At 44.5% G+C, this 13,636-nt stretch overlaps 1 protein-coding gene across 1 annotated transcript in view; it reads right to left on the minus strand.

Moving 5' to 3' along the window:
- Positions 1–7,115, minus strand: part of LOC138114469 (glypican-5-like) — a 391,856-nt gene extending 384,741 nt beyond the window's left edge. Inside the window, exon 1 of the mRNA XM_069023921.1 lies at positions 7,036–7,115. The gene's annotated coding sequence lies outside the window, so the exon portion shown is untranslated. The remainder of the gene's footprint in view (positions 1–7,035) is intronic.
- Between the last annotated feature and the right edge of the window lie 6,521 nt (positions 7,116–13,636).

A 13,636-nucleotide genomic window follows, 5' to 3' on the forward strand; every position in this document is an offset into this window, starting at 1 on the left:
ACACTGAGGAAGCCTCTAGTGGGAATGCAGCCCTAGGAACAGCCCTGCTGTGGACAGCCAAGAGCAAGAGAGGCAGTTCTCGTGCTTCTCAATGACACTGTCATGGTTTGACACCCATGCCCTCACACCTGCACCTGTGCATAAAGAGGTAACATGGATTCAGCATTACTGGCAAAAAAACCAAGTGTTTGAGAAAGGATTTTGATGGGGAAAGGAAGGACTTAATGGGGCACTTCACATGAAAAAAAGTGAGAATAGGAACAGTGACACTTGCAGAGGAAAAAAGATTAATATGGGCATTAAGATGGCATTATTACCCAGCAGAGGGAAGAGTAATAAGCAACCAGGCTGGAAGAAAACATGTGGGAGTTACATAGGTAGTCTGGATAATCAGACAACATATGGCCATTTTAACAATGAGGCTTTCATGAAGTCAATGAGGAATGAATTCTGCCACAAACCCTGAAAGCACAGAAAGTTTATTTAAAAGGATAGACAAACCCCAATGAGTTACACATTCTTCAAAAACTAACATGCAGAAGGCACAACATGATTTCATGCTAAGGCTGCAGCCAGCTGCACTGGGACTGGAACACCAGTCCTTGCAGTTCAGGTTGCATCTATTTTGATTTGGTACCTGTAAGAACAAGCGCTGCCCTTGCCCCTTGTGCTTGGCTGTTAACCTGCAAGGAACTGCCGAGCTCTCTCCTCATAACACCAGGCTTTGCTGGTGCAGGAAGGCTAAGTAATGAACTCCTCCTAAGCCTGTGCCCTCTAAAACAGCAATAGAGGTGATCCTGGATAATCTGGAAACACACACAGGGAAGGCACTCCGCCAATTACCTTCCTCCCAGCTCCTCAGCATATTCCCATTATCACCCTGAAGTGGCAGTTTGCATAAGGCAATCACCTGGAGTATTTCAGGTTAAAACTTGTCCAAAAGTCAACATAAAGCTTACTCAGCACAGCAGACCCAGCTAAAGCTGTGCACCAGTCCTTCAGCAGCTCGTGGGCTAGGCAGCAAAATCGAGGAGAGCCCTTACACTTACGAGCGAGGCTGCTTCTTTCAGGATACCTCAGGGTGTCACCCCAGGGGTGACTGTCCCCTTTGCAATAGCATCACCAGTTGTCATCCTTACCCTTAGTGGATAGAAGGGGCTCTTGCCCAACACCTGCAGTAAGGAAAACAGCCAGGTGAATCAAAGATTCTTAATTTTGGCACTCTAAGCAGGGAGTGCAAAGCCTTTGCTAAACACAGACATCCTTTTCAGTCTTGTATCTACCAACACTAAATGCCACAGTTCTTCCCTAACACTGGTTTTACACTCAGCCAAGACCCCCAGAACCTGCAGTACCACACATTTGCACCTCCTGCAATACTTTAGCCCTGCAACCACTGAAGATGAAGACTGGAGCCAGAAACAGAATTAGCATTTGATGCCTTCAGGATCTTGTGGCTAACAAAAGCCAGGAAAATATTATGAAAGAAACCAGGAGTTGTTTCAGAAAATTGAGACAGGTGACAGGGAACAAAAGTCCTTCTCAAACTCTTCAGCAAAAGCTGAGGTTTGGGTTTGACAAGACAATCTCAGGTCTCATGGAGACTTTCAAAACCTGGGCCAAGGTCAGGTACAAAACAAAAGAAAACAAGTAAATATTCATGCCTGGCTTTATGCCTCTTTATAAAAATTCAGTCCAGCTTCAGTCCTAATTTTCTTATCATTTCTTAGCATTGCTGTCACCCTGTATGAACTATGTGCTATTGATGTATGTGCCCAGTGTAAAGATTAATTGAAGAACCACAATTCAGGAGGGGTAACTTAATTCCCTTCTGCAGGTGCTGGGCAGTATTTCATACAACTTGTGGCCAGGAATATTATATTAGTTCCACGCAAGAAGACTCATGGCAAGTGCTGTTGCTCAGCCTTTGCTAGCTGAAGCTGCTGCACAAATTCCAGACCACAGAAGAGGCTGGGGAGGGGACAAGACAGGGAAGCTGTCAGGGAGTACCTGTTAAGTTTAAGGACAGAAAACAGAGACAGCTTTAATGTATCAGGATGGGAGGGCAAGTGCACAGTCCTCTGTTTTAGACTGAAAAGGATGCTCACAGCAACGGTTGGGGCAATGGTATCATTGCTTTTGGCTCCCAAGCTTGCAGAAATAGAGTTTGTGGGGTGGAATTTTCCTTTCAGTTGCTTGATGCTTTCAAGAATAAGAATTAAGCCTGATACATACTCCTAGTTTTGGGAATAATTATCCGACAACTTGAAACTCCGTCACCTAATCTGGACAAAAGCAAAGACTATCAAAATAATCCTTCTGGTACAAAAACCTTTACAGAAATGCATTAATAGATACTGTGCCCCTACTTGAAAGGGTCAAAAATACTGCAAAAGACAGTCTTACTCTAAAGGACATGAGAGTGAAGGTTTGCAGGCACAGGAGGCTCCTGCCCAGTCAGGGGCTGGTCTCAGCCCAGCTTCAGGTGCTCAAAGAGGGTTTCCCCCAGCATCTGTACTCACATTTCCACACCTGCTCAAGAACAGAGAGAGGAAAAGTATATTTTCAAGCCACCCTTCATCAGCTTCTGCTGAGCTGCTCCCTAGACTTGGTTTAATATGGTGGAAGTTTTATTCAGGCAGTCAATTACCTTTTCCATCCCCAAGGGAATGACTAACCAGTTTCTGGAAGGTTCTGGAATACTCAGACCTCCTCTGTGACACCTGTCTGGAAGGGGCTATGCAGGAAGCAAAATAAGCAGCTAAGACACAGGTTGCACCCAAAGTCATGAAGAGGGTAATGATTAGAACAGGATTTCAAACTAAATATTTAGAAATAGAAAAACATGTCCAAAAGGAAATTTTGGCAGTTGGCAATCAGTTTTACAATTTGAAAGCTCTGACTAAGAGTGTCTACATAAATGTATTTTTACATGTTTTTACATCAGCTCCCAAAATCAGATCTCAGTCCTGCAGCTGATTCAAAGCCCTGTTCATAGTGCAGGAACTTTTACAGGTCTCACCAAGACAGCCTTTTTTGTAATTTAATATAATTGCCAATTTCAGCATGCAAATTAACTGTGAGGCCAAATCTTTCAAGAGCTGGCTATCCTCAATTCCCAGTGAAGTCAAGAGAGTCAAAGAATCCATAAAGGCACAGGATCAGAGTAAATTAGAAAATGGATGAGTACCATGTTATGAAATCCTGATACATTCAGTTAGTTAATGCTTCTGAAGAATGGAAGTGTAGCCAATAATAGGAGCTAATAGTTCATTCCAAAGAATTAGAGGAAACTAGGGGCAGTCAAATTCTGTATTTCAGCCTAAATATTGTTAATGTGTTTCTATATAGGTGGGGAGAAAAGTCAGCTCTAAGTATTCTCTAGGTACAATAATTAAGGCTCCACTGTGACATGTCTCTGTAGGCATTTATTTTCCATTAATGGAGGATCAGAATTACAGTTTAATTATTCATAGGGTTCTAAAGAGATACTATATTTTATTCAAAAAGTCATTGACTGGATTACAGCAGAAGTCCACCAAGCTCCCATGCACTTTAACAGGGCAAAGCAACAGACAAAGGGCGGCCTCGGGATGGAGGAGGGAGTGGAAGGTGGGAGAGCACTGCCACTGGCAGGGATATCTCCCCAGGCCGGACTCTGGGGATTCATCCTGGGTCACCTTTCTCTGCTCCCGGGGGATTCCTGCCCAGGTGCTGGCTCTGTCCAGGGAGGAGGATTCAGGTGCACAGCACCACACTCATGCACAGCTGTGTCCCAGCCTGGCATTTCCACGGGGCTCTATAGGACACGGGTCCCCTCAGCAGGCAGAGCTCAGCTCACAATTTCTTTCCATTGCTTAGAAAGTCTCAGAGTTGGCTCATTCTTTCATACACAAATACCCATTCCCAAATACCCGATTTCCCAAAACGAAAACATACTGCATAAGCACAAACACTGGAGTGTTTGACAGGCAGAGTCACTCGGCACAAAAAGCCGCCGTCCCAGGGAAGCTTATTCCTTCCCTGCAGAGGTACCAGGAGGGGCGGCTGCCTCTGCGGTGACAGAGCAGGACACAGGCGCTGTCACTGATGTCTGGTGCCCTCTCCTGGCACCAACAGCCACACAGCCTGGTAAATCCTGCCAAGATCGTGACACTCAGGGTATTTCAGAACCTATTTTCAGCACTGCATGGAAATGAGTTAAATCACACACTTGAAAATGTAATTTTATAGCAGAGGAGCACAAGGTACTGACAGAATAACTATTTTTTTCTCGGTATAGATTTCCTTAGATTAACATGTTTGGGGAAACAAGCTTCCTGCTTCCCAGAGGAACAGACAGTTTAATTTGGATTACAAACTTCCTAGCCTTATAAAAAGGAAATTGAAACACTTTTGTGAAACACTTCTGATTAGTAAAAAGCCCTTCAATTATTTTAGAACTTCTCCTCAACCAACAAATAATGCAAATAAAGTCCCCAAGATCCAGGGAAAACAGCCCTGCTCCTAAGGGGTCTGTGCCAGAGATGAGAGAAGGAATGATGCAATGGGGAACTGTACACAGGACAAGCTTTGGGGAAGTTTTCCATTTCTAACTTGTGTTTTATAGTCCAGGCTCAGTCCTTGGTGCTTTTTGCATTAACTAGCCCCTTGCCAGGTCCTTCTTTCTTTCTTTCCTGAGACCAATGTGCTTTATCAGCTGAACAGGCTGGAATGGAACAGGGGCAAAGACAGTCAGTCCCTAGCCCTTGGTCCCCCAGTCACACTGATCACTCCTGCACCTTCCCTTAGTCCAGAACAGCTGCCTTTCCTCATATCCCGCTTTCCCTGAGAAATGCCAGTTTGGGAATACAGTGGGCTACAAAGAAGCAGCATGGCTGGGCTCCTCAGTCCACTCAGACGAGCTACACTGGGATGTGTGGGAGAGAAGCCTCACCGCCCTGCTTGGCCAGCTGATCCCCAAACAAAGGTCTGAAATACAGAGTTCAAAAAAGTATCTTCAAAGTCCCATCCCTCTAGGTCAGAATATAGGTAGTAACACCAGAACATGAATAAAGCCTCAGTGCATTCCAACACAGAGTTCAGCCTGGGAAGCTCTCTCCAAGCCCAAGGCCTGAGAAGGTCCCAGGGACTGAGGGGAACATGGCAGCCCCCAGGCTCCTACAAGCACAGTGAGATGCTCCTCAAGGAGGAATTACTGTCAAGCCAGAACTTGAGAAAACTTAAACATTTGAATTGTCTTCAAGTAACATCCAGCTGAAGTCAGCTGGCCTTTAATCTGGCCCTCCCTCCCCTCAGCACACTATACCACTCTCAAAGAGAAATCCAGGGAAGAATAAAAATGAAAAAAATAGGAAAGCCACACCTTGTGGTTGAAGGACAAACAGAACACCCATGCTGAGGGGTGGGGAGTACCAGCTGCCACCAGCCCCAGCAGCAGTGCTGGGGCCCTCCCCGGCAGAGGGTGCCATCTCAGAGACCCCAGCAGAGGGAATTTGCTCCTTCTCAGAGACTAGCCCTCACCATGTGCTTCAGGACCACCAGCCTTGATAAGCACAGCCAGAGACACTTATTAGAGAACATCCATTAAACATGAAAGCTGCAGAGGCCACACCTCGATGAAGGGTTAAAATATTGGAAGGAGAGTGCCTGCCAAATTCTAGGAACACAAAATGCCAGACCTCCCATATTTTTATTGCAGACTTCTGCAATAAGAGTCACTCCATTAGTCCCCACCAAAAAATATTTGTCTCCATACTTAGGTCCCTCAGCTTAATGACTTCTAAGGGAGCCCTTTCACACCCTGGAAATCAAGCCAGTCTGGAATGCAAGTAGGTGGTACATGAGGTTTATATTAACTCTCATATGTCTAAACAAAAAGGTGTCAAGCATTAAAAGTCATCAACTGCAAAAAGTCTTCCAATTTAATTGCAAACACACCCCTTGTCTTTCATTCAAGGTGCTTAAACCAATAGTGCCTTTGCCCAGACTCAGATGTAGTTCTTTAGAGAGGGCCCAGAGCCACTGACCCTCCCAAAGAGCGGCCCTGAGTGTTCACGTGGGGCAGCCCACAGCTACACAGATGTCTCCCTTTACATTCCAGTGTCCACTGCACCAACACGACTTAGTTCTGTAGGCAACAGTAAACATGCATGTACTTGCTACCCTTACCCTACAAAATACACTGAAATCATTTTAGGACACAGTTCACAATGAACATAACTTATCCACAAAAGTGCTTTTTTGTAAAAAGGTCTAGTGCCTAGTTAAAGTTTCTGCACTCTCATCTTCCCTTCTCCATCCACAAATTTACCTTTATACTTCTATTTTGCCTCTAATTGAAGGCAAATGACCTTAAAATGACTACTTTGTCAATCTCTTAGAGGAAATAAATTTCCACAATCAAAAGCTTACATCAATTAATTTAATCACAGAATTTTAAATTGAAAATGCTAGTCAGTTAACTCTAGGGAACAGTCTGCTATGACCACCTGGCTAAAACCCCACACTTTCCCAGGACTGCAAGTTTACACACACACCTATGCTAAGTGCTCATTTCAGCCTCTCCTAACCTCCCTAGCTCCAGCTCCCCTCAGGCAGTTTTCTCCAGCAAGAACTGAAGCCAGCTGCCCTGAAAGCATTAAAGGGAAACACCTCTTTAGGTTAATCATACAGTGATTAATGAATAGTCTCACTAGTTTCTCAGAATATCCCTTCTGCAAAGTGAGGGCAGAAGTTACCACAAATAACAGCGATATTCATTTATCTTCTTTTTTGTTTGGTTGGTTTTTAAAACAAAAGATTCAACAGAAAACTCTGAAACACCCAGAACCATTCCTTCCTTAAAGCACTCCCACACAACAGACAGATTCCTCCTTTCGTTCTGCTCATTCCACTAACATCAGCACGTGGAAGATACCCATTTATATCCCAGATAGACAGGGATCAAAGCCATAAGACAGGAAGAGTTTAAGCTTCTGGCCCTTCGGGGATCAAAGGCTTTCTCTTTCAGGAAACCCCCTCCTGAGTACTCACCCAGCACAGTGGAGAGCCCAGGCGCAGAAACAAACCCTTTTGTCCTACCCTTGGTTTTAAGGGCTGGTGTTCCCAGCAGCCCTGGGGCGGCCATCAGTGGGAATGGAGACACCTTAAGCAGCTGCACCTGAAGCCACACCTGCCCTTAGTCAGTGTCTTAATGAGGACTTAATAAATGAAAACAAAGATAGTAACAGTCCCAAAGTAAGGACTGGGGGAAGGGGTAGTTCACATTTTTGAGCAGATCCATGGCTCAGCATAATCCAGGGGTGACAGCCTCAGTTCTCAGCCTGCTCTGGGGGAAGCAGGCAAGGCAGGATCACCAAAATAAACTCCACTGTCAGTTGTACGGTGCTGTGGAGGAGCAGGGGAGTCTCAGTGTCCTGGCACCCCAGTGCAGTGGAGCTGGACAGAGCCCACAGCTCTGTGCTTCCGACTCGCCCCACGGTGCCCAGCCACGTGTGCTCAGTGCCAGAGGCAGACCTGGAGGGATGTGCCAGGGGGGTTGTTCTGCTCAGGGCAGCAAAGGGCTGTCCTTGGGACTTCTCCAGCCCCAGCTGGGTGTGGCTGGGGGACCAGGGAGCAGGAGGCTTCCCAGAGAGCAGCTCGGGGGGTCATGAGAAGAGGAGAACTAATACATAACCAGGGTCATCCTAGAGTGGTTTCTTTCTCCTATTTAAAATCAGCATCCCTCAGTGGGGCTGTTCTTGTAACAGAGGGCTATTTCTTTTCATGCTCACCATCTTATGGCTGCTTGTCCTCCTTGCCCTTTAGTTGGAGCCACAATTACCTCTGCCTTATTCTGACAATGCAGCTTGTCAGAATCCATGACTGAGAGATTTCCAGGTCAGCCAAATTCAAACTCTCATATGTCAGCTTTATCCTGTGGGGAATTTGCTTTATTATTCAGATACCAGTTGGTTGTGATTAACATAGCAGGGGACAGAAATGCTGAGCCATGTTCTTGCAAAAACATGTATTCCTGAGATACCTGTACAGAAAAATGTGTCACTTTGAGATTATGCAAAATTAACAGGTTTCAAACAATCTGTTGGGCATCTTGATTTTCTTGCTGTGCCAATGGAGCCAAAATCATGGCTTAATTATTAAATTGCATTTATGCAGCCTCTGAATTTGATTGGGGAGAATTATTGCAGCCAAGGCCTGGACCCTGTTGTGTCAATTACAGCCAGAAAGACTTTAAAACACAGCTCCAGCTTCAAAGGCTATTTTCTCTCCATACCAACAAACAGAGTGCTTTCTATCCCCATTTCCCGGACAGGGAACTGGGTCACAGCCAGCCTTTTGCCTGAAAGTGGAAGGGGAAAATATTTCACCGCCAGCTTGAAGTCAGTGGGAGCAAATGTTGGGCATAGTGAGCCCAGTAAGGATGTCCTGGACACCCACCACATTCTGGAAAGGCAGGTGAAGAGAAAGGCCCAGCTGTGACCTTTTAGAAGTGTCCTCAGAGCAGAGGGTACCTGGCAGCCACAGGGTCTCTGCAGCAACACAAGGTGAAATCTTGCAGAGGGTAAAAATGCAGCTCTTTCCTGGGGCTGATGGTCACTGACAGCAGCTCACAAGGGGCTTTATTGTGCAGGACTCCTTCTTTGCCATTGTGGAGCAGCAAGTTTAAATTTGTCCCTATATCTGCCTCCCTGAAGGGGAATGGACCCCTCCAAGTGTCTGCTTTGGCCCTCTGCTCTGCACCTGCCTTGGCCACCATATTCCACTTTGGGAAACGGGAATTTTCGGAGGCTCAGGGCAAATGCTTGCTGCCTGACACACATCCAGGAGAAAAGAGACTGTATGCATCTGGTGAAGATAATTGTTCTCTGATCTCATTGCTGCTGATCTAAACCAGTGTGAATTTGCACTGAAAATGATGAAGCAATGCTAGCATGGAGCCAATGTATGTGAGAGGAAACTCAAGCTTCATGGCTCCAGCTTGTATTTAAACCACACTGCCTACATGGATTGCTCTGTATGACATCATTGAGATAACACATCGTATAGTGCTGGAGCCAGATGAAACAGCATCTGCCCTACCTGCCCTTTCCTGTGCCGTTGGACACGCATTAGTACCCAAAGCACAGACAGGCTGGAAAACAAAAGCATGTGCATGGCTATGCTCCTGTGTGGGCTCGATTTACTCCTGAATATTGTCATCTACAAAATATTGCTGAGCAGTAGAACAGCTTAGGTGACAGGCAATACCCGACCATTTTCTCAACATGGTCTAGTCCCAGCTGTTCAGCATTCTGCTGCAGCAGAGCAGTCCCTTTGCTCCCCGGCTCATCCCATACAAGTGCAGTAGATCCGAAAGCTGGAGAGGACTATAACTATAATTTACATGTTGCTGTCTCCTTCAATGAACAGCCTTCAGCCACCTGGAAGAGTCTCAAATTTCTTCTCCATATCACACCAAAATCCTCAGCAGATCAGAAGAAATGCTCAGAAGTGCATCTCCCCAAGTGCTCTCAATTCTGCAAAGACTTATTAATCATGAATATTTCTATGCATCAGTTTCTGAAGTATGTAAAATCCTTTTTTTCTTTCTTTCTTTCTTTCTTTCTCTTTCTTTCTTTCTTTCTTTCTTTCTTTCTTTCTTTCTTTCTTTCTTTCTTTCTTTCTTTCTTTCTTTCTTTCTTTCTTTCTTTCTTTCTTTCTTTCTTTCTTTTTCTTTCTTTCTTTTTCTTTCTTTCTTCCTTCCTTTCTTCCTTTCTTCCTTTCTTTCGTTTTCTTTCTTTCTTTCTTTCTTTCTTTCTTTCTTTCTTTCTTTCTTTCTTTCTTTCTTTCTTTCTTTCTTTCTTTCTCTCTCTCTCTTCCTTCCTTCCTTCCTTCCTTCCTTCCTTCCTTCCTTCCTTCCTTCCTTCCTTCCTTCCTTCCTTCCTTCCCAAGGTCAGATCATAACTGTCAAGATCAGATCCTAACTGATGATAGAAAATTCTTTCATCCAGATAAGACCTTCAAGTGTCCCACATAGGCAGGGCACAACTAGGACTGTCAGTGGAAAGCAAGGAAATGCAGTACAGTTTGGCAGCTTTCAAAATGTGTTTCAAGATTGGATCTGTGACTGTGGCACATGTTACTTGCTATGATGACAGACCAGGCTAAAAAAAGTGTCTTTCCCAAGAAGGGAGATGCGCAGAGCATGCCACTGCTACAGCCCAGTCAATTGTCCTCTCCAGGAGGGTCTTACCATACAGACACGTGCTCCAGATTGGGTGAAGTCTGGAGCAAATTGCCAGTTGCTGATGAAATGTTTAACTCTCTGTTGATGTCAATTTTTTAAGCAGAACCAAAGCTACAAAAGATTTGATTTGTACTCAGGTATATTTACTTTTTAAACCCCAAAGCATTTGAATAAGAAAGTGAAGCATAAAGTTTTAAAGAAAGAGAAGCAGAACACAGCAATTGAGGTGAAACCAGGGAAATGAGTCTAAGTTCTGCATAAATACGTTGACAGGAATAAGCCCCATCCTAGATCCAGGGAGATGACTAAAGATAGAAATGCCTAGTCTATATTTTAATATTACAGTTATTACTATTTAAATCAAAGCAGCATTTTGGCCCACAATTTCCCATGGTTACAGAGGTTCTTTTTAATCCTGAACTGTGCTTTGGAGAAGAGGCTTGTCTCTCTCCTACTCAGTGACAGGAAAACGATGTATATTAAAAAAATACTTTTGAAGCCAAGTTGTCAAGGCTTTGAATTTCTCACTATGTAACCAATTCTCACAAGATGCCAGATCCTGGAAATAGGGGTCAGATACTTTGAGGTTTTCCCACCCTTAATATTTACATTCACAAATGGCTTGCAGCATAAGATTCTGAGAAGTGGTCAGAGTGATTTTCCCATGTTTGTTTATCCATGGTGACACCGTGGCCAGCTAGCTCATGAAATAATAATGAGCCTGTTTCAGTGTAATACACAAGGAGCTGCCCTTTTCAAAGAGTTCCAAGTCAGATGGGGCTACCTGTCATTTTTGTAGCTGAACTGAATAAAGTTGCTGCAACCTTCAATCTGTATTTTCTTTCCCTCCCTGAATTGCATTATGGAGTTAATTTAAATTACTTCAGCAAACAACCATGGCACATGGTGTGCTTCAGTTGATAAAAGTGTACCTTGGAGCTTTGGCCAGGTCACACAGACACAGAATTAAGCACTGGACCCATACAGTAGGCAAAATCCTGGCCTTGGCAAAGTTAATGGTAAATGTTTTGGCTTCAGTATAATCAGGCTTTCTGTCTGTCCTTCCTTCCAGGGAATGAGATAGGAGGGAGTAACAAAAATAAGGAGGTGATAATTCCTTAGTGCACAGTCCCTAAATGTAACCAGTTACACAGTGGCAGCAAATTAGAGACCTCTACACAGCCACTTGTTTGGCATCAGAGATTACCCTTTTTCTGCAGGTCTTATGCAGAGTTCAGGCCTGGAAAGGAGTTTCGAAGAGAATAGCAGAGCAATATGTTGAATCTTGAGAATCAATCATATAAATTATTTCTGAAATTACTCTGCCCATTACCAATTTTACCCACACATGTGATGACGACATTCTTCTTTTCGGTCAATAGCCTGCACCCGTAAGTCACAGACTTTAGAAAAGGCCCTGTGATTTACCTCACTAACACAGACAGCAAGCTGTGAATGTTCTGTGCCCCAAAAATGTGGGCCACCTGGGTGGCACAGCAAGACAGCTGCATCATTCCTCAAGGCGATGAAAAGTGAAGGGATGACAGCACAGACTGGGGGCTCTGCCCTGCACCCCTTCTTTGCCTTGAGTTCCTGCTTGTACTTTGAACTTTCAGTGTGCAGCTTTCTAGGATGAAAAGCTACAGCTCCTAAGCCTGCCCAGAAGCTCTGACTGTTCCTCTCTGCCTTTGGCACTAGACATGCATTCAGACTGGTTTTGCACATTTCCCAAATTTGGTCACATCATCATCAGGAGGACACAAGCAGTCACTGGGTGTTCAGTCTTCCTCAATGGCTGAACCAGATAATGAAAGACATATGTATTCCTGTTGGGAAGGGTTTCCCAGCCTTCCCTAAGTAATTGATGTCAGCATTAATACAGCACTTTTTGCTGCTATGGCTCAGTAGCATTTATGGTAGGTTTCTTTTTTAACCATGCTTTCATTTTTTTCCTATTTCCTGCTCTTAGAATCTTGTCCAGTAAATTCCTTGTTTGGGTTTTATGGACTTTTTGATCATATTTCTTAGAAGATAATTCTTTTGGGATGTCACAAGCACAGAGGAACTTGAAAGAATTACCATTGTTGACAAGATGTTTGGCCATGGACAAGTGTTCCTCATTAAGAACAGGTTCTGTTTTCTGCTTATAAAAACAAACTTCCTGCACGCTCCAGTTACAAGGAAATGGCCTTATTTTTATAAGGATGTGTTTATGTTTGAAGCCAGCAAGGGGCTTAGTCCTTGTCTGGCCTTTTATCACGTTCATGGTTGCTTTCCCTTGCCCTTGCAGAACTTGAGAGAAACTCCTCTCAGTATACCATCAACCCTTGACCCAAAGCAAAACAAAAGTACCTTAAAAATAATCTTGTGTGGTTGCTGCAGGCTAGCACAGAGCTCCACATCAGAATGAGGTCTAGAGTAATCCCACCCAGTCTGGGTTCCTGCTGGCTCTGCCCTTGCCTTGCATTATTAACAACAATTTATTAGTCTTTGGCCATGTTCATCACCTTGCAGCACATACACTGATGCAAATTGAATGCCAGGAGCAATAGCATGAACTGCCTCTGGTTCCCCAGGAAAGCTGTGATAGAACTCAAATAGAGCCTGGCTCTCCTGGGTCTCATTTGGATTTTGGTTTTTTACCTCCTTAGTGCCATCTTCACCAGCCTCCCTAGCTGGAGCTTGGCACAGCTGACTGCAAGGGGTTGGCAGGCAGGAGCAATCCAACAGAAATGAATGGAGTTGTTGGAAGGCTTAAAACCAATCATCTGGATAAGTTACCTGATGTCACATAGGGTGAAGACATTGGAGATCTAGAATTCTGGCTTAAATCCGGGCAGAAGCCGTGATTGAGTAGACATTAAAGCCTGTACTTAACTAAAACGTCCCACTACCCCATCCCTGGGCAATCAGGCACGTGAATGTGTGTTTAGCTTACTTGCTTTGCAGGTCTTGTCAGGAATAGCTGTTGCCTGCCTGTTACCCAGAGCTAAGTACTCCACAGCTTTTCTGCCTGGCTTTGGACCACTGTGGAGCTGTTTCCAGAATTAATGAGGATTTATGGCCACACTGCAATTGGAAGACTCTTGGGTCCCCACTGTGCTGGTTGCATTCTCCCCCAGTTCTGGCAGCTGTGCCCACCTCTCCTGTGTCTGTAAGTCTGGGCATTTCCCCCTTGCTGCCATCTGCCTTACACACTCATGCACCCTCAGAAAGGTCTCACCTGCTCTTAGCAAGGCTGTCTTTTAGTCCTTTTTATTGTCCATAAATCATCTTCTAAGTTTCCTGTGATGCAAACACAGGGCCTGAAAGGGATTATATGTTGACAAAATCTTAGCTTACTTCAGATAGGATGGTCAAAGGTTTTACATTAAACCTGTTATTTCCATTGTAACAACTCCTGTT

This window comes from Aphelocoma coerulescens, chromosome 9, assembly GCF_041296385.1.
Source record: "Aphelocoma coerulescens isolate FSJ_1873_10779 chromosome 9, UR_Acoe_1.0, whole genome shotgun sequence".
Lineage (NCBI taxonomy): Eukaryota > Metazoa > Chordata > Aves > Passeriformes > Corvidae > Aphelocoma > Aphelocoma coerulescens.